The following is a 25,988-nucleotide window of genomic DNA, read 5'->3' as shown; positions in this document are numbered from 1 at the left end:
TAATTTAATACTTGTATCTCCCTTGGATGTGGTCTCTCTTTCTCATGCTCCCTCTCCGGGGTGGAACCCTGATTCGCCGATAACCATAATCAACATGGTAGGCTCAGAAAAGAACATCGAAAGTTGATAGAGAAGATATCCAAATGGATGGTGGACATTACAGGGACGTGCGATCAGGCAGAAGTTATCTAGAGTCAACAAAGCGGCAGCAGGGCCTTTCCTGGCTAACGTTTCCAAATCCAAATACCACAGTGACATTACCTATAATTTTTTTATTAATCATTCCAATAACAGGGCATCTTAAGAGTCCTGTATTGATATTTATCGTCACTACCTCCCTGAGTCGGGAATGGGTAATTGATACCCCCTTATTTCCTCAAAATTCTTCCGTTTTAATAGCTTCTCCCACATTTACGCTCGATCACAATTAAATTTCATCCATGGATCTCCATTGGATGTGGTCTCTCTTTCTCATGCTCCCACTCAGGGGTGGAACCCTGATTCACCGATAACCGTGATCACCATGGTAGGCGCAGAAAAGAACATCGAAAGTTGATAGAGCAGATATCCAATTGGATTGTGAACATCACGGGGACGTGCGACATGGTGGGGCAGTATGTTTGCCCACGCCTACACGAACTGACTGATGGTTCTGCCCCCTGCAGCTTCTGGGTCTCCAAATTGGGCACATGGCCTGAGCTTGCCCTTTACGCCTTGGAGGTGCTGGCCTGCCCTGAAGCCAGTGTATTGTCTGAAAGTGTGTTTAGCATGACTGGAGGGGGTTATCACAGGTTATATTTCCAAACATTTTGGGGTGTACCCTTATTAAAAAAATAAATTTAAAACCAAAAAACTGTGTAGGCTACCTCCTCCTCCACCGCCGCTTCCACCTACACCGCCACATCCACCGCCTCCTCAACCTCCTACTGAATATGGACCTCGTCCTCCTAGATCACAATTATTATTTTTTATTTTTATGTATTTTATGTTATTTAAAGTAATTTCCCTATCCACTTTTGTTTGCAGAGCACTTGCTATGCTCTTAATCACATTTTGCTGCCATCTGCAGCCCTCTAGCCCTTTCCATGACATTTTTACAGCCATTTTAGTGCTCAAAAGTTCGGGTCCCCATTGACTTCAATGGGGTTCAGGTTCGGGGTCAAGTTCGGGTCCCGAACTCGAACTTTTTTGTGATGTTCGGCCGAACTCGTCGAACCCGAACATCCAGGTGTCCGCTCAACTCTACTTCTATATTTTATCTACCTGAATATATTTCATTTTTTATATATATATATATATATATATATATATTATATAAGGAAAACAAATGGCGGCACTGGAAGAAAACAATGTGGGTGCTAGGTTCAGGGATGTAGCAGCTTACCCCGTATGATAAAGTTGAAAAACGGACAGCACTCCAAGTAAAAGTAGTGGTGTTTATTCACCCATGTGGATGGCAACGTTTCAGCTCATACAAGAGCTTGAAAAAGGCTCTTGTATGAGCTGAAACATTGCCATCCACATGGGTGAATAAACACCACTACTTTTACTTGGAGTGCTGTCCGTTTTTCATCTATATATATATATATATATATATATATATATGTCTTTATCTATATATTTTTTTAGGGAAACATTGGAGAATTTTCTACCTTACAATTGCACAAACTTTTATACATATTACCACTTGGCTTACATTATGTATTTTTCTATGTGTATGAGTATGTATATGTATTGTAGGAAGGCGCAAGGGTCCGTCGTTGACGGAAGGTATGTGTCACCAAGGTTCCTGGCCTCGGTGAAGTAAGAGCCGGTATTTTTAGGTGTCAGCGGCAGCTAATGCTGATTGACACTTTGCTATTTTAGTATGGCTGTATAGATGATCTGGGACGGCTCTTACTGGGAGTAGCCAAAGTGATAGGTGGGTAACTACTCCCCACGTTGCAGGCCAGGACTTGACTGGCCTATAAAAAAAACAGCCAGCAGTGTCAGCTGTGAGTGGATTACTCCTCTCTGACAGTGGAGCTATGTCAGTCTCTGTGTTGGGACCTGGGAGTTTGGGCCTGCATTAAGGCCTGCTACCTTGTTGGTGTCAAAGCAAGTGGATACGGCTTTGTCCAAGGACTTCTTCTTTGCCACATGGTGTGAACGAACACCTGAATTACAAGGTGACTGTTTTCCTTGAAGCGTTTTTTTGTTTTGTTTTATCATTTACTTAATTTGTGAATAAACACTGAACTGTTTAATTCAAAGACTTTGTTGTTGCCTCTATATTGCGTCTGCAAACCTGTCTACCAGAGCGAATCCCCACAGAATATATATATATATATATATATATACACATACAGTCCTGATCAAAATTTAAGACCACTTGAAAAATGGCAAAAAATCATATTTAGCATGGCTGGATCTTAACAAGGTACCAAGTAAAGCTTCAACATGCAACAAGAAAAAATGGGAGTGAGAAAAAAAAAATTTGAGCATTCAATTTAATGAAAACAACGAATAAACTGAAACAGTCTGTTTTTCAGCTGATCAAAAGTTTAGGACCACACCTCTAAAAAAGAAAGAACCCCCCCCCCCCCCCCCAAAACAGAAATCTAACTTCCAAACATGAACTCAGTAATGAGTAGCTCCGCTTTTATTGTTTATCACTTCCAAAATTTGTTTCGGCATGCTTGATGCAAGCCTTTCCATGAGGTGAGTGGGAACATTTCTCCAAGTGGTGAAGACGGCCGCACAAAGGCCATCTACTGTCTGGAACTGTTGTCCATTTTTGTAAACTTCCCTTGCCATCCATCCCCAAAGGTTCTCAATTGGATTTAGATCAGGGGAACACGCAGGATGGGCCAAAAGAGTGATGTTATTCTCCTGGAAGAAGTCCCTTGTCCTGCGGGCATTGTGTACTGTAGCGTTGTCCTGTTGAAAAACCCAGTCGTTACCACACAGACGAGGGCCCTCAGTCATGAGAAATGCTCTCTGCAACATCTGGACATAGCCAGCGACCGTTTGACGCCCCTGCACTTCCTTAAGCTCCATTGTTCCACTGAAGGAAAAAGCACCCCAGACCATTATGGCGCCCCCTCCACTGTGGCGCGTAGAAAACATCTCAGGTGGGATCTGCTTGTCATGCCAGTAACGTTGGAAACCATCAGGACAATCAAGGTTAAAGGTTTTCTCATCAGAGAATAAAACTTTCTTCCACCTTTGAATGTCCTATGTTTGGTGCTCTCTTGCAAAGCCCAAACTAGCAGTTGTGTGGCATTCAAGGAGACTAGGTCTTTGAAGACGTTTTTTGTTTTTGAAGCCCTTCAGTCTCAGATGCTGTCTGATGGTTATGGGGCTGCAGTCAGCACCAGTAAGGGCCTTAATTTGGATCGCGGATCGTCCAGTGTCTTGACGGACAGCCAATTAGATCCTCTTGCTCAGTGCTGATGAAATTTTTTGGGGTCTTCCACTTTACTTTTTTGTTCTATAACCCTCAGGATCATTTGTCTTACTGCGTCCCACCTCAGCAGCGATGGCGCGCTGTGAGAGACCCTGCTTATGCAGCTCAACAACCCGACCACGTTCAAAAAGGGAGAGTTTTTTTGCCTTTGCCATCACAATGTGTGACATTATAATATATATAAAAAATAATAGATCAATAAAATTATGAAGTGATATTCCTATAGTGTATACCTTTAGGGTACTTTCACACTAGCGTTAAAATTTTCCGATATTGAGTTCCGTCATAGGGGCTCAATACCGGAAAGAAACGCATTAGTTTTATCCCAATGCATTCTGAATGGAAAGCAATCCGTTCAGGATGTCTTCAGTTCAGTCCCTTTTACGGGATTTGGCCGGATGCGGTACCAAGTGTTCTGGAAAAACGGATCGAGTTTCTCAGACCTTTAAAGGGAACCTGTCACCTAGAAAATGCATATTAAACCACCAGCATTACCTTATTGCAGCCTGTAGTATGATTATAAAGGTGTCTGTGTCTTTTCTGTGCAATGCGCCAAAAGTCTGAAAAAAGTATTTTATTCAACTGACCATGCTATGTAAACAATAGTCTTGAAGTCAAGGAGGCAGTGGCTTTCTCGCCTGAAGTCAAGCATTGCCCGCCCCCTTTCCGGCACTGGACGCTCAAACGTAGTCTTGCGCTGTGTCCCTGCAGTTGTGGCATCTGCACACTGTTCCACTCCGTTGTGAGGAAGGCTTGAAGATAAGGCACTCGCGCATGAGAGCCTGTGCATGCGCAAGACTACGCTCAAGCGTCCAGCAGTGAAGGAATTGGAAATCCTATCAATCAAATACTAAGGGGCGGGCAAGGGGGCAGGACATGCTTGACTTCAGGCGAGAAAGCCGCTGCCCCCTTGACTTCAAAACGACACTTCTAGCAGACATACTGTATATATCCACATCAATGAAAATGAGTAATTAACTCTTTCCCGACTCATGACGTACTACTACGTCATGAAACCACTGCGTTCCCGCAATTTGACATAATAATACGTCATGGTGATCGGGCGGGCACCGGAGTGGTGCGCGCATGATCACTGCAGGGACCCGGCAGTCTATGGTAGCCGGACCCCTGCTGTATCTGCCGGCATCGCTGTAAAAGCCAATGCCGGCGGATTAACCCCTTCTATGCCACGGTCCGCACTGACCGCAACATAGAAGGGGTTTGTGTAGGGTGAGTGAGTGCATCGAGTCCCCGCACTGCTGTGGTGGGGACTCGATGTGTCAAAAGGCATCGGGACCTGCCTTCTACGGGTGCCGAGGAGATCCAGCCTCAGGCTGGGTCTGCTAGGCAACCTCTTAGTGTACTACTCACTGTAGTACACAAACAGGCAATGTAGAGGGGATTAGCAGAGGGGATTAGACCCTCAAAAGTGAACATCAGAAAAAAAGTTTAAAAAAATTCGTTTTTTATAAAATTAATAAAGTAATAAAATTAATAAAGGAAAAAAGGAAAAAAAACGCCCCTTTCCAGTTATTTTATAATAAAAAATAGAGAAAAAAACACACATATTAGGTATCGCCGCATTCGTAATGACCAGCTCTATAAATATATCACATGATCCACCCTGTCCAATAAACACCATAAAAAATTATATAAACAGTGTAAGAAGGCCATTTTTGTCACCTTACATCACAAAAAGTTCAACACCAAGCGATCAAAAAGGCGTATGTCCCACAAAATGGTATCAATAAAACCGTCATCTCATCCAGCAAAAATTGAGCCCCTACCTAAGACAATCGCCCAAAAAAATAAAAAAAGCTATAGCTCTCAGAACATGGAGACACTAAACTCTCTATAAAAAAAAAAGACAGCGCAGCTCAAACTTCTTCTGTAGGGATGTTGATAATTAGGGTACGTTGATAGTATCTTTAGGTGCAATCGATCACTGGATCTCAAATTTTAGGTTCCCCTCACATTCAGATATTTCATCTCCTGGGTGTTATATAAGAGAACTGAACATAGTGAGGTACCGCAACTGTTCAATGGACAAATGTATTTTATTATACTCACATGGATTAAAACAGATCCGTACATATAAAAATATTAAATATTGCTTAAATATCGCGTGCCCGACCCGGATTTTGCTTTTGCTTGCTTCGTCAGGGGCTGCTCTGAATTCATTTATCTTACCCACCCTTTTATACTCAGGTGAGCGTTAATCAAATAGGCCATTTAAACACTCCTAAAAGTGAAACTCCCAAAAAATCGGCAACAAAAACTTAACATCCATACATAGAATCCCCAATCAGCACATATTCTAATAAAATGACATTTCACAAGTAAAACATTTTTTGAAAGGGAGTGGCTCACGCCCTATAGCTATGGTTTGGTGCTTAAACCAAAAATGGAATCACCCTATTCAATACAAAAACACTAAACAAATTTGAATGGATAGGTAAGCACTCAACCACCGTGGATCAGACACAAGTTTAATATAGGATATAGGTACAATAAAATAGAATAAAATACACTCTAAAATTACTAAAATAGTATACGACTGAAATAAAACTAAAACACACTCTATGACTTGATAAAAATTGGTGCAGATTGAATTCACGTTCCAACAGATTATGTCCTTCCCAACTAATATCAATGTTGAATGGCCAGCACCTGTATCCTTTGATGTAACGTAACATCCGAAAAATCAAGAGAAAATTTGCGAGAAAAATCGAGAAAAAATTTGCAAAATAAATCGCAAGTAGCAATAGTCATATATTCAATTGATATAACGAGTCAGTGATTGCTAGTACACACCTATTTGCGTTTGGATATAACGCTGCATCCACAGATATCGCATCCGAAAGGGGCACAAATGGTTATGTTGCCGCACTATACTGGTAGCATGCGGATAATCGGTTGCTCACTGAGCACTCACCCGACCTGTTGATGTGTAGTCCTCACACTGGCTGGTGTGTCCTCCGATAATATTCTCCGGGTGGGTTTGTACCAGGGTGGGTTTCTTACACGTTGCCTTCACTGCCTCTGTCCCACTCTGCATGCAGTTCTCGTGGGAGTTGGAGTGCAGGTTCACCGATTCAGGTCTCTCCTTGTCTTTGGTATTCCGGTTATTGAAAGATCATATTCGTAGAGTCAAAGTCGCATGGCCATGCTTCAATTGTTTGTGGAATCTTTCATAGCATCGGTATCCAGCACCAATGGTTGAGTGCTTACCTATCCACACAAGTAAAACATGTTTCTTCTATATTATAGCTTTCATATGAGCAATACAAATAAAAAAACGCATTCCTCTTCTCTAACGGTATTCACAAACAGAAACGCGCATAATTCTTAACCATGTAAATATAACTGCGGTCCGCAATACGGCAATGGGCAGCACACGTTCGTGTGCTGGAGGCCTTAGTGTACATGCTGGGAATTGTTGTTTCACAGGAGCTGGGCTGCTGAAGGTTGCTAATCCCTGACCTAATATGTAGAGTACCGGTGGTAACACATGCTCAGTAGCTCAGTCCCACCACCTGAATTCTCTTGTAGATGGGCAGCGGAGTGATTCTTGCTATTATGCAGCCAACCAATAAAAACTAACATACAAGTAGCTTCTTCCCACACTGGACTTATTAGGTGGACATTTTGAGATGGAACCATATGTACAAAAGAGGGCACCATAACGGGTATCTAACAGCAATATCTAGGCGTCTTATTTGTTAGATTTCAGCCACAATGTATGGGACTTGCACCAGTGAACCAAACTTTTATCCCAACTGAACCTTATTGTGACCTAATTTTGGTTAAATAAAACTGCTGTAGTACAGTCATAATATGGAAGCTAAAATAGTGATAACGTAATACTTTTACATCCCATTGGAAATAAAGTTGCCAAAATTCATAGGGAAACGTGCATATATTTGTAATAATAACTCAAATTGACTATTTATGGTATTTGTAGCCAAGATATTCTTGTATAGTTTTTACACACTAGACTTTGCATTTGTATCGAGTAGCATTGCAGATGTTTACAGGACTGACAATGTTAATCCATGCAAACCAAGAACCCCTCGCTCTCCTCAATCAATAACCTATACAAATGTGCATACATGAACAAAGGAAAATATGTAAAACTTTAATTAAATTCTGAAGGAAACGCGGCCATGTTTAGAGTTGTTTTCATATGTACAGACGTGGACAAAATTGTTGGTACCCTTTGGTCAATGAAAGAAAAAGTCACAATGGTCACAGAAATAACTTTAATCTGACAAAAGTAATAATAAATTAAAATTCTATAAATGTTAACCAATGAAAGTCAGACATTGTTTTTCAACCATGCTTCAACAGAATTATGTAAAAAAATAAACTCATGAAACAGGCATGGACAAAAATGATGGTACCCCTAACTTAATATTTTGTTGCGCAACCTTTTGAGGCAATCACTGCAATCAAACGCTTCCTGTAACTGTCAATGAGACATCTGCACCTCTCAGCAGGTATTTTGGCCCACTCCTCATGAGCAAACTGCTCCAGTTGTGTCCGGTTTGAAGGGTGCCTTTTCCAGACTGCATGTTTCAGCTCCTTCCAAAGATGCTCAATAGGATTGAGGTCAGGGCTCATAGAAGGCCACTTTAGAATAGTCCAATTTTTTCCTCTTAGCCATTCTTGGGTGTTTTTAGCGGTGTGTTTTGGGTCATTGTCCTGTTGCAAGACCCATGACCTGCGACTGAGACCAAGCTTTCTGACACTGGCTAGTACATTTCTCTCTAGAATTCCTTGATAGTCTTGAGATTTCATTGTACCCTGCACAGATTCAAGACACCCTGTGCCAGACGCAGCAAAGCAGCCCCAGAACATAACAGAGCCTCCTCCATGTTTCACAGTAGGGACAGTGTTCTTTTCTTGATATGCTTCATTTTTTCGTCTGTGAACATACAGCTGATGTGCCTTGGCAAAAACTTCGATTTTTGTCTCATCTGTCCACAGGACATTCTCCCAGAAGCTTTGTGGCTTGTCAACATGTAGTTTGGCATATTCCAGTCTTGCTTTTTTATGATTCGTTTTCAACAATGGTGTCCTCCTTGGTCGTCTCCCATGTAGTCCACTTTGGCTCAAACAACGACAGATGGTGCGATCTGACACTGATGTTCCTTGAGCATGAAGTTCACCTTGAATCTCTTTAGAAGTCTTTCTAGGCTCTTTTGTTACCATTCGGATTATCCGTCTCTTAGATTTGTCATCAATTTTCCTCCTGCGGCCACGTCCAGGGAGGTTGGCTACAGTCCCATGGATCTTAAACTTATGAATAATATGTGCAACTGTACTCACAGGAACATCTAGTTGCTTGGAGATGGTCTTATAGCCTTTACCTTTAACATGCTTGTCTATAATTTTCTTTCTGATCTCTTGAGACAGCTCTTTCCTTTGCTTCCTCTGGTCCATGTCGAGTGTGGTACACACCATATCACCAAACAACACAGTGATTACCTGGAGCCATATATATAGGCCCAATGGCTGATTACAAGGTTGTAGACACCTGTGATGCTAATTAGTGGACACACCTTGAATTAACATGTCCCTTTGGTCACATTATGTTCTGTGTTTTCTAGGGGTACCATCATTTTTGTCCATGCCTGTTTCATGAGTTTATTTTTTTACATAATTCTGTTGAAGCATGGTTGAAAAACAATGTCTGACTTTCATTGGTTAACATTTATAGAATTTTAATTTATTATTACTTTTGTCAGATTAAAGTTATTTCTGTGACCATTGTGACTTTTTCTTTCATTGACCAAAGGGTACCAACAATTTTGTCCACGTCTGTATATGTCTAGAACCAGAGGATTTTTCTGTTTGCAGACTCATTAGATTGCAGAGCTTGTCCTTAACCCACCTTCATCCTGTCACAGTCAATAAGCAATAGGCTAGATCTGGGCTTGCCGCCTATTCAAAAATTGTACAGAGACTATGTGAAAGGAAACATTGTTAGTCAATTACAGTGAACATACCCCAGGCTATATACAATTTAGTATCCTGGGTTTTAAATTTGAAAACATAATTTCAGCTTGGAACATCATTATACACCAAACATGTAGATATGCTTGATGAAAAAAGTTGAGTAACTTTGCATAAAGATTGCATCACCTTTCTTACACTGGCACTCATTTCCAGCCTGTCCTACAGCTCAGCATTGCATTCACCTTTCTGCAAGCTACAGCTCAAATCAGTTATCATTTTGTCACAAGACAGACACCTTATAATGGAAGGATGCAGGTTGGGCTTAAAGGGTATATGTCATTAGAAAATAACCCATTGTTTAAATCATATTTTAATGGTAAACATATTTTTTTTTAAAAAAATTAATTTCCCATTCAATATCTATTTTTAAAACCCCTAAAATCCAGCCGTTTTTTCACACTGGCCACTAAGCCTAATAAAAGGTGCCACTTCTTGGTCAGTACAGATCACCTTACTGCAGTTACATGCTTATCATTACAAACAGGATTAGAATAACATATATCACCAATATATAGAGGTAACATGGATCCACCATTCACATTAGGGGATACCACAGCTTATCTGCTCCCTAGTGACTTTTGCAACTTTTGAAGACGTCGTGGGACGGCATGCAGTGATGAGAAGGAGTCTGGGCTCCTACTGCCTCATGATGGTTGAGGTGCCCTTGGTGTTGGTAGTTTTGAGGTGCATGGCAGGTTCCCTGTTGTCGGTGTAATAGTAGTTCAGGGAGCAATAATGAAGCAGTTGTGCAGTAGAACAGTTCTTTACTGAATAGTTCACATGCAAACAGATCAGGGCAGGTCTTAGCATGCACAGACTGGCAATTGGTCAGAAAATGCAATTTCACAGATGTTGCAGTTTTCACAGCTGCACAGTTAGTTTGTAGGCCAAAATGTGTCTCTTTAAAGTATTCCTCCTTACTCTGCACTTCACTAGCTGACTGACAGACACAAGCATCCAGAAGTGAGGTATACATTTTAGACAATACAATGCAATGTAACCCACGGGGTGGTTCTCCCTGACAGCAGGAAAAAGTTCTTCTTCTCCATTTCAACGGGTTTCTGTACTTACATAGATGTGCAGATTTTCACAGTGGGCCAAACTGTGCTTTGGTGTGCTCAGACTCCTAAGCACGGATGTTATAGATTCAATAAGTTCCTTACACCTCTCTCTTACATCTGGTCTGCTTCTCTAGGTGTCCCAACCCTATCTTGGGTGGTACCGGGTCCAGGATGAACTAACCTGTCAGCTGTATACATGAGCAAGTTATGGCACTGTCATCCAGAATGACAAGTTCTTCAAAAAATGTCCTTCTTTAATCACTGGTGTTTAATCAGCTCAAATCTCTTAAATGGTAGCTGTATTTTTTTTTAAATGTAATTGAATTGGTCTGACTAAGTTTACCTTAGTTCCCTAGTTAATACTTTGTACAGGTATTGAATTACCTAGTAATTGCAGCATGTTCTTTCCTCCCCCAGGCATTTCAGTGGTGCAGATAAAACAGCGTTGCTAGCTGTCCGCCGTCTCCTATCTTCTATATACAGAAGACGGAGGACGTAGTAGTGGGCAGTTCCGAACGCTGCGTGCGCACTTCTGTCTGACCGGGATAGTGGCGATATTTGCGATAAAAATTTGCAATTAGAATATTCGCAATCAACTACTCAGGAGGAAGAGGGCGTGTTTAAGTCTGGGGTTCCCGAGATGAGCCGAATGAATTCTGGGTAGTTAGGGAGGGAGGTCTTAGCCTCAGAGTAAGGGCATCGGCGGCCATCTTGAGAAGATAGTCAGAAAGAAGTCTTGTGAGGAGCGGTTGCTATGGACATAATGTTATTAAACAAGTTGTATGTGAACACAATAATTAGTGATTATGGATTATCACTACAGCAGCAACGACATATATGAAAATTGAATTGTGAGTGAAAATATGACAGTTATCCTTTAACCCCTTAGGGACTGGGCTAATTTTCACCTTAAGGACCAGGCCATTTTTTTCAAATCTGACCAGTGTCAATTTATGTGGTGATAACTTTAAAACGCTTTGACTTATCCAGGCCATTCTGAGAATGTTTACTCGTCACATATTGTACTTCATGACACTGGCAAAATGGAGTCCAAAAAATTAATTTGTATTTATAAAAAAATACAAAATTTACCAAAAATTTTGAAAAATTAGCACATTTCTAAGTTTCAATTTCTCTACTTCTATAATACATAGTAATACCTCCAAAAATAGTTATTAATTTACATTCCCCATATGTCTACTTCATGTTTGGATCATTTTGGGAATGACATTTTATTTTTTGGGGACGTTACAAGGCTTAGAAGCAAATCTTGAAATTTTTCTGAAATGTTCAAAAACGCACTTTTTAAGGACCAGTTCAGGTCTGAAGTCACTTTGTGCGGCTTACATAATAGAAACCATCTAAAACTGATTTTTACAAACTTTGTTAACCCTTTAGGTGTTCCACAAAAATTAATGGAAAATAGAGATATCATTTCAAAATGTCACTTTTTGGCAGATTTTCCATCTAGTAGTTATAGCCAGGGGAGTATAGCAAATCTTCAGCGTATAGCAATCCCCAGTGTCGATCAGTTACCCAAACACCAGCCTCAACATACTGAAGGGTAAAACAGCAACTCTTTATTGAACACACAAGCATTGACTTATATACACATTTTCCAACAAGGATACCACCCCCATAGTCCTGGTTGGGAACTGAGGACATGACATAGCAGCCAATCCTTTACAGTTTAAACACAAAAACTAACCCTATTCAGCAAACACAATGGCATTGTCTGTGACGCAATTAACAATGAACAACATGCAGACATCTTCACCCCCTCCATAATGAATGAATAGGAAGAGAGGAGACACATGTGATGGGATTATCTCCTGAGTGTATCATAGAGTGATCTACTCATCTAGGAGTCGGCTGCTATTATAATCAACTATCTTAATCCCATCACTAACACAATCAGTGGGAGTCTCAGTGCAGAGTTAACCCTTTTTGTGTTGCTGAATCCACACCATGCCTTTTTAATGGGCAATAGGAAATATGTGGCATATAAATTACACACATAAATCAGGGTTCAAAGTTCCTTGTAACCCTAAAAGGTCTTAAAGGGTCGCCATAGTTCTCAGTCCATAGTCTGTAGGAAGGAGGCTGCAGCCCCAGTGACGGTTCAGTCGGTCACATTTCTCCCCTCCCAACAGTAGACTAACCAGGTACCTGACCTCCAGTCGGTCAGTCCCTGAGTTAGTCAAGTAGCCCACCCATAAACAAACACTGGTCCTGTTGAACTCTGGGGCCTGGCTATGTTCTGTATGTCCCCAGCTGTTGAGTGGGCGTCTGTTACTCCTTGCTTCATTGTTCTTCTCTAGCTTGGAGCTGTGGGTACTTGGTGGGCAGAGGCCAACTGCGCTCTGCCCAGATGCCAGCTCTTCCGCTGGGATAGCCTGTGGGGAGTCAGCCTCTGGACAAGAGGATAGGGGAGGGCAGAGGCCAACTGCACTCTGACCAGATGCCAGCTCTTCCGCTGGGATGGGGTCAAGGAATCCTACCCCCAGGACCTTGTTGCGGATCAGCTGTGGAGAGGAGGGGTCGCTTACCTCCTCCTCCAGGCATTCCTGCGGGGTTAGTGGGGGATCTGTACCAGCTGTCCAGCATCCCTGTAGGTCTGGTGCAGAGACCGCGGTCCCATCTGCACCATCGGAGCCAGGGGTGCTGTCCCCCTGTGGCCGGGGAGAGAGACCGACTGTCTCCTCTCCCATCAAGGTAAACTGCCGCTGGGGAGCAGGACCGACTGTCTCTACTCCCTGAAACTCCGGCTGCTGTTGGGGATCTGGGCCGACCGCCCAGCATCCCTGTATGGCCAGTGGAGAGATCTCGGTCCCATCTCTGCTATATGGGGTTACCCCCTTACAGCTGCACGGGACCCAATGGCACCTCCGACTGCCCGCCGCAACTCCCGTAAAAGCCGCAAACCGCAGGTCTAAATTGACCTACGGTTTGCGGCGATCGCGACCCCCCCCCACCCCCCACACATTGTCCCAGTGTGCCTGCTCAATGATTTGAGCAGGCACCTTGTTCCGTTCACCGCCCGCCGGGCGGCGGTGATCAGAACTACACATGACGTACCGGTATGTCATGTGTCATTAAATACCAGGACATCATGACGTACCAGTACATCATGTGTCCCCAAAAGGTTAAAGGAAGCTTAGAAATGTAATCGTTTGTTACAAGATGAAAATACCATGGCTACATTTTTCCAAGAACAGAGCAGAGCTATTGCAGCTCAGCCCATTTACTTATTATAGCTGAGTTGAGATGCCAGACACAACCCATGGACAGATGTGATGCTCCAGAGGCATGACTATGTTTTCTAATCCTGTATAACTCTTCTAACATAGACAAGCTCAAAAGTCAGATCTTTACTTTTTATTGGTGCCTTTGTGATATAGGAGGTAAGTGGCATCAGATGAAGGCATTGCTGTAATAAACTTACCTATCCAGGTTCCAGCGGTGCAATCCTCAGCCTCAGCACGACCGCAACGGTAGAGAAGTGCTGCTGAGCCATGCCTCCTGGTGACGCGACCACATCCTTAGTAACAGGATGCAATGTCCTATTTCTCCCTGCAGCAGGCGTGTGCTGAGGGAGATTAGCAGTGGGCTAATTAGCTCAGCTGCCCTATTACTGTGTACTAGTGTTCTGAGTAATGGAATGCCGAGCCATGGACCTATCAGGTTCTGATCCTGGTACTCGGCACTCCATTTAAATACCTTCCTGGCCATGTACCATTGCCAGTAATAGTCTTGTTTGGCTCACTAGCTGTTTTCTTGTTCCTGTTTTACTTATTAATATCCTGTATTTCTGACCTCAGCTTGTCTTCTGACCACTCTTTGTCTCGGCTATCTGACCCATTTCTGATAACTCTGGTATTGTGTTTGTTTGTCTGTCACTGCACTTAAGTAGCGTAGGGACTGTCGACCAGTTGTCATCTACGGCTTGTACAGCAAGTACAGCAAGTAGGTAGGAACACTGGGGAGGTTGCAGTCCAGGGCCTCACTGTCCTTGTTCATATCTTCTCTACTGATGTGACAATTGCGACTTCTAAGGTCATAGCCTAAAATGTTGATTCAGCTATTTACGGCAGTCCTATAGTGGTGAATGGAGAGCACGATACCACTTGCGCACTATTCATTCACCACTATGGAACGTCTGAAAAAAGTTGAATGTGCTAGCTCAGCTATTTTTGTAACTGTGCTGTAAGGGACCCTGTTCACTTTGGGGACCCTGTTCTCTAGGTTGGAGCAGAAGAAGCATTAGTGAAACTTAAGTCGTACCACTAGCTTCAAAATCTGCTATGGTCTTATTAGACCAACAAATCCCTGTAGGGGTCACTAACTAATATTTAAACAAAATGAAATATAAACTTATCTTTATTAATGCCAATACAAGACTTACATACACAAAAACTATTTAAAATTGTCAGGGATCAGTGAGATGATATTAGGCTGTTATTTCTATACGCTAATGACTCTTAGCGATATTGGGGTATTCCCTTATGCCTATGGGGTGCATTGTTGGGGCACATACAAATGCATACTGTAGAGGACCTCTTATATACTATATTTTGTGGGGTAATTGTGACCGGTCCACATCAACAACCTTTGTATTTTAAGTTGTTGATCTAATACATATGGGATTCAGGAGTGACAAATTCACTGTGTGTTACAGTATATCCATGCGTGCGAGCTCCAACTAGAACTATCTCCTATGTTCCCTATTGTGGGATATCATTCATGGCAGTCTAAGTTCTCTACTCAATTTTCTGCTAGGTGCTCCCCTATAATGCATGTTGCTGCTGGATGCTCGACTGCAGCACAGAATGCTGCTAACTGTTGTCACTGTGCACTCACTAAAACTACCCTGTATAATAATTGGATAGACACGGTCAAACTCCCTTGTACTCTCTAGATTGATATCACTGTGCCTTCGTTATTGCTCCCTTGACTTCTCACTGTCCCTGTTTAAAAGGTAGCACCCTACACTGTTACACCCCTCCCGACATGTTTCGCCACTATGTGGCTTCGTCAGGGGAAGTGGGCATGGTAGTACCACTAGCTTTACACATATTTTCTACATGTGCTTGTATTTTCTTTTCTTTTGTGAGTACAATAAATGGTTCGCTATTTCTTATAACTGCTGCGGGATTTCACTATTGTTGGCTATCCTTTCCTGTCTGATTCTAGGTCTTAGCTCCATATAAGAGGGTTCCCATATTGAAGCGGCAAAAAAGCGTTATTCATGCAGATTGTTTTTTGCTGGCTTATTAAATCAACAAGTGTGGTGTTACCTTATTGTTTTTCAGGGTCTACAGAGCTGGAGCAGTGCAGATCCTGGTTTGTCTATTCTGATAGTCAGAAGGTCCCACCCAAGTTCTTATTACATACTCTCCTTTGTATTGAGGATGGGGGATTTGAAAGGCCGCTCCTAACCTGTGTCATATCATTTGATTTGTACAGACTATCAAGGGCAGAGAAAGAAAGAGAGGGGGGTCAGTTTTTTGGGACATAACAGCTTAATTATTTACAAAGAAAATAGACAATACGATGTTTCATAAGTAATATTTCCTGAAATTAGGCAAAACTATAATTACAGAGCTTAAGGCAACATTTTCTTACCACTAAGTGTCTTTTAAATGGATTGCTGCCAATTTTTGCATGATGGAGACAAAGAATGCTGCTGTGGCAAGCTTGATCAGACTCTTGATAAATTGGGAGGAGGATAAATATTGTTAGGGTTCAAAAGGGTGAAGGAGAGGTAAACTTTTCTACACAAGAGAAATGTATATAAGACAAAGTCCACAGAGAGCATTAAATGCAATAGGAACCAACATGTGGGCCCTACTCCTGGACAAAACAATACTAATGTAACATGGCTGCATAATGATTACACCGGCAGTCAGAACAGTTTTTGGAAATGTACTGTAATTCAACCAACGTTGGCTTAGAGGGAAACCAATTCAGCTCCACTGAATACTACAAATGGATGATTTTGCCAAAGTGTAGCAGTACACTTGGTGACAGATGCAATACAGCAGTGGTGCAAGAATTGTCTGAGACAATGGCCCGCATTTAATATGGTAAGTGTGCCACTTTCTTGTCACAGTTTGCACCAAAATTTTAGCACATCTCATTTTACACATTTGTTATTCATATGTGCCAAAAAGACATTTCCTGATTTTAAAGGGATTCTCCAGGCTTTTACTATTGATGACCTATTCTCAGGATAGGTCATCAATATCAGATCGGCAGGGGTTCGGCACCCGCACCGATCAGCCGCATTAGGGGATGGTGCGGGCAATGTGCACGTGCTGTCTCCCTTCTCACTGCTGCTGCCTATGGCAAAGACAAGAGATGGCACGTGCACAATGCGTTCACAGTCTCCTCATGCGGCTAATCAGCGGGGGTCTTGGACCGCCGCCGATCTGATATTGATGACATATCCTGAGGATAGTGAACGAAAAGAGGCAACGGCAGCATCTTTAGTGCATTCTTTATTGGACGAGCTTCACAGAAAGTGTACCATAAAAACCAGACAGCAACGTTTCTGCTACAAGGCTTGATAAAGGCTACCATGTAGCAGAAACGTTGCTGTCTGGTTTTTATGGTACACTTTCTGTGAAGCTCGTCCAATAAAGAATGCACTAAAGATGCTGCCGTTGCCTCTTTTCGTTCACTATTCGGTGGTGAGGATCTGCGGTTGTGGCTCGGCTGTTGCATTTCAGTGCTGCTCTACACTTGCTATTTACACTATCCTGAGGATGGGTCATTAATAGTAAAAGCCCGGGGAACCCCTTTAAACTAGATATGGACATTGACAGATTTTCTCTACCTTTTAGATACATTTATGAACCTTAACTCCATGATTCTGGGATATAAAAGTGGCGAACTACACCAACTTAAAGTTGGTCTAAAATTTTGGTGGACAGAAATTTGCCATATTGAGACAGATTTTTGGCTCAGAGACAGATTTTGGTGCATTTGGACACATTTTTGGCTCAGAGACAGAATCTTGGAGCATTAGGACATATTTCCAGGGCATGTGGGCACATTTTCAGCCTAAGCCAAACCAACTAATGGGTGGTATAAACTAGACTACACAGTCTAAAGAATCTTCAGTTTTATCATCCAGCATCAACCACCATAATAACTTTGGCACATTTTTGGACTGTCTATATTTACTCTGTCTACAAGTTAAAGGGTTTCTATCACCCCACTAAACTCTTTTTTGATTCGGTGCAGGCGCTCTGAGAGAAGGAGGCTCGCCTCCTCAGCACTCCCTCAATGCGCCTGCGCCGATGACGTCTTCTCTTTCGGTGACGTCATCGGCGCAGGCGCACTGAGGGAGTGTTGAGGAGGCGAGCCTCCTTCTGTCAGAGCGCCTGCGCCGAATCAAGATAGGCGCACGATTTTTGAAATGCAGACAGGGCCAGCCGGAGGAGGAGATCGCGGCTGGCCCTGTCAATCAACAGGAGGAGGGGGCGGTTTTTTGCGGCTGCTACCAGCAAGTAGACGCCTTACTTGCTGGTAGATAGGTAATTAGCATATTATAAAAGTATGTTTTTTGCCTTCTCTACAGACCGAAAATGATTAATAACATAATGCATAGATATATCGCAGTATAGGGATTATAAGTACCCCAAAAAATAAATAAAGAGTTTAGTGGGGTGACAGAAGCCCTTTAAACAATATTAGTAAATGTGGGCCAATGTTACACTTGTAGGCACGTTCTCTAAAAACCTGTTATCCTCTGATGCCAATGTCCTCCAATGCTGTTCTCCTCTTCAATAAAGGAATATAGCTGAACAGGCTAGCAAATAAAAGTCCTCAAAATAGAATATGACAGAATATGAGTTGACCAATTGATGTATTATATACCTCGCTCTATATCAGAAAGGCCCCAGATGGTAGTGTTCGTCCAAGCCATCAAAGCTGAGAGCACTGTGTATAGGATGTCACTTAGGACATATAAGAATTCTCTTATTGAAGAGGGGAACAGCATAGGTGGACATCCACATCAGTGAATAATAAATTCAAATGGTTTGTGACTGTGTGAATTTTCTTCTTGACTATTCCCTCATTAATACTGAGTGCCCTAAAAATTTAATAACAATAAGTTAACAGTAAACCATTTAACATGAGACTGACTCCCTTTTTGGTGGAAGATGACATTTTCTCTGTCTTTGGACCTGTAAAATTAGAGGCTGCCATTTTATGCGATAGGTGAAGGAGGATTCCCCCCAAAAATCTGATTTGTTGGAAAACAATGTTTTGGGGAAATTAGTGAAACTTTTGACTTGTTTAGAATCTATTGGCTTATCTCTAAAAATGATGTATGCCATGCTCTCTTTTATTGGGTGAATTCATATTTTCTATTGTTTTACCCTTTTTGACAATATAAGATTATGGTGAATTTCCTAGCATCATTGATGTGCTAACAATAAGATGACCAGTTGGATAAATCTAAAGTTTAAGAAAATAATTCATACAAATCAACCTTGTACATGTTTTACTGGGCTATAGCACATGTGCTACCGATATACTTTTTGCCATAGAAACAGAAATAATTACAAGCCAGTACATCATCTTTGATGAACGTTATTTACCATAATTTGTTATTTCAGCTAAGGCTTGGTGTAAATTTGTCAGCGGGTGCGGCCTTTTTCAATGAATGTTTCTATTTATTGAATGATAAGTGCAGTCCGCGAAAATGTGGGCTTTCCTAACACCACCTCTGATGTAACATTTTCCTATAAAACAATAAAACTACTATGTAAATTGGATCTTTAGTATGCAGTCAGTTCAAGATCAGTAGTATTGTATGTATAACCTGTTTTTATAATAAAACAGATTTTTAATGTTCATTTTGTAATCCACAATATATATATGCAGTGGCCAGGGACGGGTTGTTTAATGTTCTGTATTTGTCGTGACGCCAATTGCAGCGTGCGCAGGGTACTACCCCAGTGCCCTTCTAAGGTGTTATAACGCACGTCCCAGCTTAGGAATGCCAGAGTGGTGTGATTGCCTATAATGTCTCTGTATGGTGATAATAATGGTGTCAACGGTGTCTCCTACCTGGGTACGGCCGGACTCACTTACCCTATCTGGGTACGGCCGGCTCACTTGCAATAAATGGAGTGCAGTGATAGTAGGAGTAATAGAGGAAGTTTGCAGCAGAAATGATGACCAGACCTTTAGATGAATTTCAAACTTTTCTTTACTGAAGATAACTTGTATCCAAACAGTATGCAGCTTTGGTCCTTGGTCCCAGCATGTTTTGGCAATCATTGGCAGGAATAGAGGCTTCTGCTTTGAACGGTACCTTCTGCTTTGTGGGGACAGACTAGCTGAGGAGGAATGGCTTCTCCTAGGTCTCCGGACTTGACTCACAGATATATTCTCACGGGATGCTTTCTTCCTGGAATTCTGGAGGTTGTTTGCAACTTTCAGCTTTTTGTCATCCAGCTGAGCTGCAGTGCTCAGACTGGGAATTTGATCAAGTCTCAGCACGAGACTTGGTCCTTGCGGTCTTCCCTATCCGGTGGAAACTAGAACTGGTTCTGTTTTTTCCTCCCTTGCTGCAGGAAGATGTAAACCTCCACTTCTCTTCAGCAGGGGGCAGAATAGAACAGGATTGTTCCACTCTGAATGGCTGCTGGTGAACATGGAAAATGAGAAGGAAATTTACATTTAAAGGGAGTCTGTCACCTCTATATGGCCATATACAGTGCTTACATGGCTCTGTAGCACACCTATACAGGATTTTAACGGTACCTTTGTTCTTTTCTTTAGACTTGCACCAGCAGGAAAAACCAAGTTTAATATATGCAAATGAGCACTTTCAAGTGCCCAGGGGTGGGGATCAGTGTGTAAGTGCCCAGGCTGCTCTGCCTTCTTTTCACTTTACTCGTCCCCAGCCTCTTCCATTGCCCACCCTCCAAGTCCGGACCTATCGATGAGGCAAGAGACTTGGAGGGCGGGCAAAGGCAGAGACTGGGGAGGAGTAAAGTGAAAAGAAGGCAGATCAGCCTGGGCACCTACACCGAACACCGCCCCTGGGCACTTGCGAGTGCTCATTTGCATATGAATGAAACTTAGTTTTTCCTGCTGGTGCAAGTCTAAAGAAAAGAACAAAGGTACCGTTACAATCCTGTATAGGTGTGCTACAGAGCCATGTAAGCACTGTATATGCTCATATAGAGGTGACAGACTCCCTTTAACATAGTTTAAAATGCACAGTTGTGAAGACATGAGCAAAATCATATCAGAGGACAATATAAAAGCTCTTAGAAGATTGTAGCCGGGTAGAGGCGTGGGGTGTGACATATAATAACATCTTTAAGACCTCCTACACATATGTCCAGTTATCCGGCTCAGTTTCTCTCCAGAATGAAGCAGTAAACTCCATTGTGGGGTTTTGCTCTGGTAGATAGGGTAAGCGGGCGCAGTACAGAGGCAAAATACAAGTTCTTAACTCAAAACTTCTGTGTTTATTCACACTTGAGGCAATTGCACAAAACAGCACATAACTTTGCAGTCTTGGTGTTAATTAACACATAATGGAAAGTTCATATAACACAGGTCACCTTGCTAGCAGTTCTGCCTCCAGTAGTCCACAGAAGGCTTTAGGGGGCCTGTTTCCCCAGCATGCAGCTCTCAGCCCTCCAGCACGGCACAAAGCCTCAGATTCCAAAAACAGAGACATATCTGCTGAGCCCAGCTGCCTATTTAAGGACAACCAGGTGCTGCCAAAACCTGGACCGGTACTTAAATTCTGGTCTGGTATTTGACCTCATCTGGCTGGAAACCAGCCCAACCGCACATGCTGGGAGGAAAATACCTGCCTTGCCAGACAAACCTCTCTGTGTCACACCATATTATGGACTGTGTGGTCACAAGGGATCCTGGACATTTCTTCTCGACTTCCAGCTGGGGTCTGCATCATATTGACAACATGTGACAACTGCAGCCAATCGCTGGCTCAACAGTGTACCTTTCAGGCCAGTGATTGGCTGCAGTGATCATGTGTTGTGGATGTGACATTATAAAAAGAAAATGGCTGCACACCATTATACATACAAACAATATAGCTAAGAAATGGGGATCATTCTAAATAAAAGTGGTATAATACCTACTATAAATGAGTCAATGGAAGCTCTTAGCGCACATATTTGATCAAACGTGTGTCGGGCCCATCTATAAGGCGCCAAGGTGGCTTCCGCAGATGGGTCCCTAACACTAGTATACTGCCTCTCTTTGGACTTACCTAAGCCTACAATATTCAGGGCAGTGTAGGAACCAGCTACATAAGTACTCTGCTCAGAAGTCCCAGGTAGATGGGACATGTTTGCTTCATCGATATGCACCTGTGATTCTGAAGGTTCTAGTCTAAATTTTCTTGGAGTATATATTGAGGGTAGGGCCTCTTTTAGACTGAACACGCCCATCTACCTGGGACTTCTGAGCAGAATACTTATGTAGCTGATTCCTATACTGCCCTGAATATTGTAGGCTTAGGTACAGTACAGACCAAAAATTTGGACACACCGTCTCATTCAAAGAGTTTTCTTTATTTTCATGACTATGAAAATAGTAGATTCACACTGAAGGCATCAAAACTATGAATTAACACATGTGGAATTATATACATAACAAAAAAGTGTGAAACAACTGAAAATATGTCATATTCTAGGTTCTTCAAAGTAGCCACCTTTTGCTTTGATTACTGCTTTGCACACTCTTGGCATTCTCTTGATGAGCTTCAAGAGGTAGTCACCTGAAATGGTCTTCCAACAGTCTTGAAGGAGTTCCCAGAGATGCTTAGCACTTGTTGGCCCTTTTGCCTTCACTCTGCGGTCCAGCTCACCCCAAACCATTTCGATTGGGTTCAGGTCCGGTGACTGTGTGAATCTACAATTTTCATAGTCATGAAAATAAAGAAAACTCTTTGAATGAGAAGGTGTGTCCAAACTTTTGGTCTGTACTGTAAGTCCAAAGAGAGGCAGTATAGTAGTGTTAGGGACCCATCTGCGAAGCCACCTTGACGGCTGATAGATGGGCCCAACACACATTTGATCAAATATGTGCGCTAAGAGCTTCCATTGACTCATTTATAGTAGGTATTATAACACTTTTATTTAGAATGACCCCCATTTCTTAGCTCTATTGTTTGTATATACAGTTTAACGGTGTGCAGCCATTTTCTTTTTTCTTCATGGATTCTGAAGGTTCTAGACTACATTTTCTTGTAGTGGATGTGACATTAGCGCTGCAGCTTTGTAATCTAAGACCGGCCAGAATGGAAGCAATGAAGCTGAAAACAATTCAACATTTAAGCAATGCTTATTCTGTTATTTTACACTATCCCCTGCCGGTGGCCCAGTTTTTCCTAACATTGGACAAACCCTTTAATTATATCCCTTATGTACTGCTTGTCTTGTAATTAGTACAAAATATTGATATTTTAATAATGTAAATCAGGTGTTCACCATGGAAACATTACCCATATAGTCTCACTTTTCCACTTCTTAGACATAGCCCTTCTTGACAAGGCCATATTACGGCTACATACAACCTATGGGCAGCATAGTGGCTCAGTGGTTAGCACAGGTGCCTTGGGTTGGGGTCCTAGGTTCGAATTCAACCAAGGACAACATCTGCATGGAGTTTGTATGTTCTCCTTGTGTTTCCTCCCACACTCCAATGACATACTGATAGGGACCTTAGATTATGAGCCCCATTGGGGACAGCCTGATGCTAATGTCTGTAAAGCCCTGTGGAGCAGTAATATGCCATCTATTGAAGCCTATAGAGCTCTTCTATGCCTCTAGTGTTTTATGGAGATACACAAGGTTTTTTCTGTCTGATTAATTTGAAATTGACCTGCCTGCTGGCTCCCATATGTCCAGTCCCCAGACTGTTTACATCCGGCAGTGCATGGGCATGGATACATGCTCCGCTGCAGTCAATAACTGGCTTCAGTGGTGATGTGCTGCTTGTGGCCATATTGCAGCTGAAGCCAGCTATTGGCTGCATTGGTGATATGGAGATTGCACAAGACCCTGATGAATGGGAGAACAGGGCTGCCAGCGGCCTGTTGTGGGCCTTAATGACCAAGCGATTAAAAAAAAAAAAAAATGTAATCATCGCTAGAGATGAGTGAATTTCTAAAAAATTAGATTCGGCCGGTTCGACAAATTTTTGGATAACATTTGGTTCGATCCAAATTTATTCACGATTAATCTTGTTTAAAAAAAATGCTATTTCCTGGCTGCAGAGAGCCTTTATAGTGGTGTAGAACACTGAGTCTTGCAGTAACACGCATAGTGAGTCTGCTATGGTAGTGAAACAACACTGTGAGTCAGTATGACACACAGATGACAGGCGTCGCTCTTAGAATCACTGCACACTACACTAAACTAAGCAGTTACAGGGGCAAAAACTGACCAAATAACTCAAGTGTGAACTCAGCCTTACAGGTCAATGTTAGCGTCAAGAAGAAGCGCACTCCTTTTACACCATCAGCAGCTGATTCCGCATAAACGCTTATACAAGTAGTTCCCCCGACAGAGTGGAGAGGATGTCAGCAGTAAGTTTGTGTTAACGTCACAGATTATTTTGCCCTTCCTCTGATCCGTCAGAACAATAATCCCCAAAAAACTGTGGAGCATCCGCCTTCACTCGATCAGCATTTAGTCAGTAATCCATCAGTATTGCTAAATCCCCAAAAAACAGGAGTGGATCCAAAACAGAGATGACACCATGTCTTCTGTGTTTTGTACCTACTCCTGCTTTTGGCTACCAAATCATAAGCCAATTCTGATGCAAAATAGGGACCATGTCATGCAGGCCGTACAGCTGTTGCATAGACAGGATTCTTGTGCGTTTCATTTTTCCTTCCTTCTGACAGATCAGAAGAAGGGTCAAATAAATGATGATGTCAGCGAGGCCGAAAGGCAAAATAGTGGCCCAGTCATGAAGTGGGAAGGGTGGGAAAAGCATGAAAACTACACAGAGTAGCCCTATGACATAGTGATGAGGTGGAAGAAGCATGAGGAGACCAAATAGAGTCTGGAGGTGGCAGCAGCATCAGGAGGAGGCCACAGATTGGCACAATGACCGTGTGGAGGTGGCAGCAGCAGCATTAGGAGGCCACAGAGTGACACAATGACAGAGTGTGGAGATGGTGGCAGCATCAGGAGGAGACCACAGGGTGGTACAATGACAGTGTGGAGGTGGCAGCAGCATCAGGAGGCCACAGAGTGGTACAATGACTGTGTGAAGGTGCCAGCAGCATCATCAGGAGACCACAGAGAGGCAAGGTGACATAGTGTTGCAGTAGCAGCAGCATCGGGAGACCACAGAGTGGCAATGTGACATAGTGTGGAGGTGGTAGCAGCATCAGGAGACCACAGAGTGGCAAGGTAACATAGTGTAGAGGTGGCAGCAGCATCAGGAGACCACAGAGTGGCAAGGTGACATAGTTTGGAGGTGGCAGCAGCATCAGGAGACCACAGAGTGGCAAGGTGACATACTGTGGAGGTGGCAGCAGCATCAGGAGATCACAGAGTGGCAAGGTGACATAGTGTGGAGGTGGCAGCAGCATCAGGAGACCATAGAGTGGCAAGGTGACATAGTTTGGAGGTGGCAGCAGCATCAGGAGACCCCAGAGTGGCAAGGTGATATACTGTGGAGGTGGCAGCAGCATCAGGAGACCACAGAGTGGCAAGGTGACAAAGTGTGGAGGTGGCAGCAGCATTAGGAGACCACAAAGTGACCCAGTAACAGAGTGGGGAGGTGGGTGGCAATAGCAGTACCATCTGAAGATGGTGTGTGAAAGAAGGAGCACTTGGCATCAGATGTGTGGCATCAGGCGGGTGGCAGCATCAGAATAGTAGCTGAGGCATGTAGCCAGAAGAAACCTGTCTCTTATCAAAATGTTGGTGTGGCACCATGGATAATCTAGTCTGATGCATCAGGCATTGGTGGGTGGAAAACCTGGCTGATCCACGCCTGATTCATCGTGACAAAGGTCAGTCTCTCCACATTTTGGGTGGACAGGCGAGTTTTTCTTGGGGTAACTATGGCCCCCCCTGCACTAAACATCCGCTCTGATGCCACACTACTGGCCAGGCAAAACAGCTTTTCCAGGGCAAACTCTGCCAGTTGCGTGCACAAATCCAGTTTGGCTGCCCAGTAGTCCAGCGGATCTTCAATGTGGGGTGGCAGCATGCTGTCCAAGTATGCCACCACCTGCTGGTTCAGGTCCTGCTCCAGGTCTAGATGCTGCTGCTGGTGAGTAGTTTCTTCACTAGGCGGGTGAAGAAAGCTGCTCATCAGCAACTCTAGACTCAAGTTGCTTCTGATGGAACTGGAACTGCTTCTACCCCCACCCCCCACCCTGCCACAGCAGCCATGGCAGAGGAACGTGAGCCCCACGATCAAACTTG

The sequence above is a fragment of the Bufo gargarizans genome, chromosome 1 (assembly GCF_014858855.1).
Source record: "Bufo gargarizans isolate SCDJY-AF-19 chromosome 1, ASM1485885v1, whole genome shotgun sequence".
NCBI lineage: Eukaryota > Metazoa > Chordata > Amphibia > Anura > Bufonidae > Bufo > Bufo gargarizans.
The sequence above is the reverse complement of the archived record's forward strand: the minus strand, read 5'-3'. Positions refer to the sequence as shown.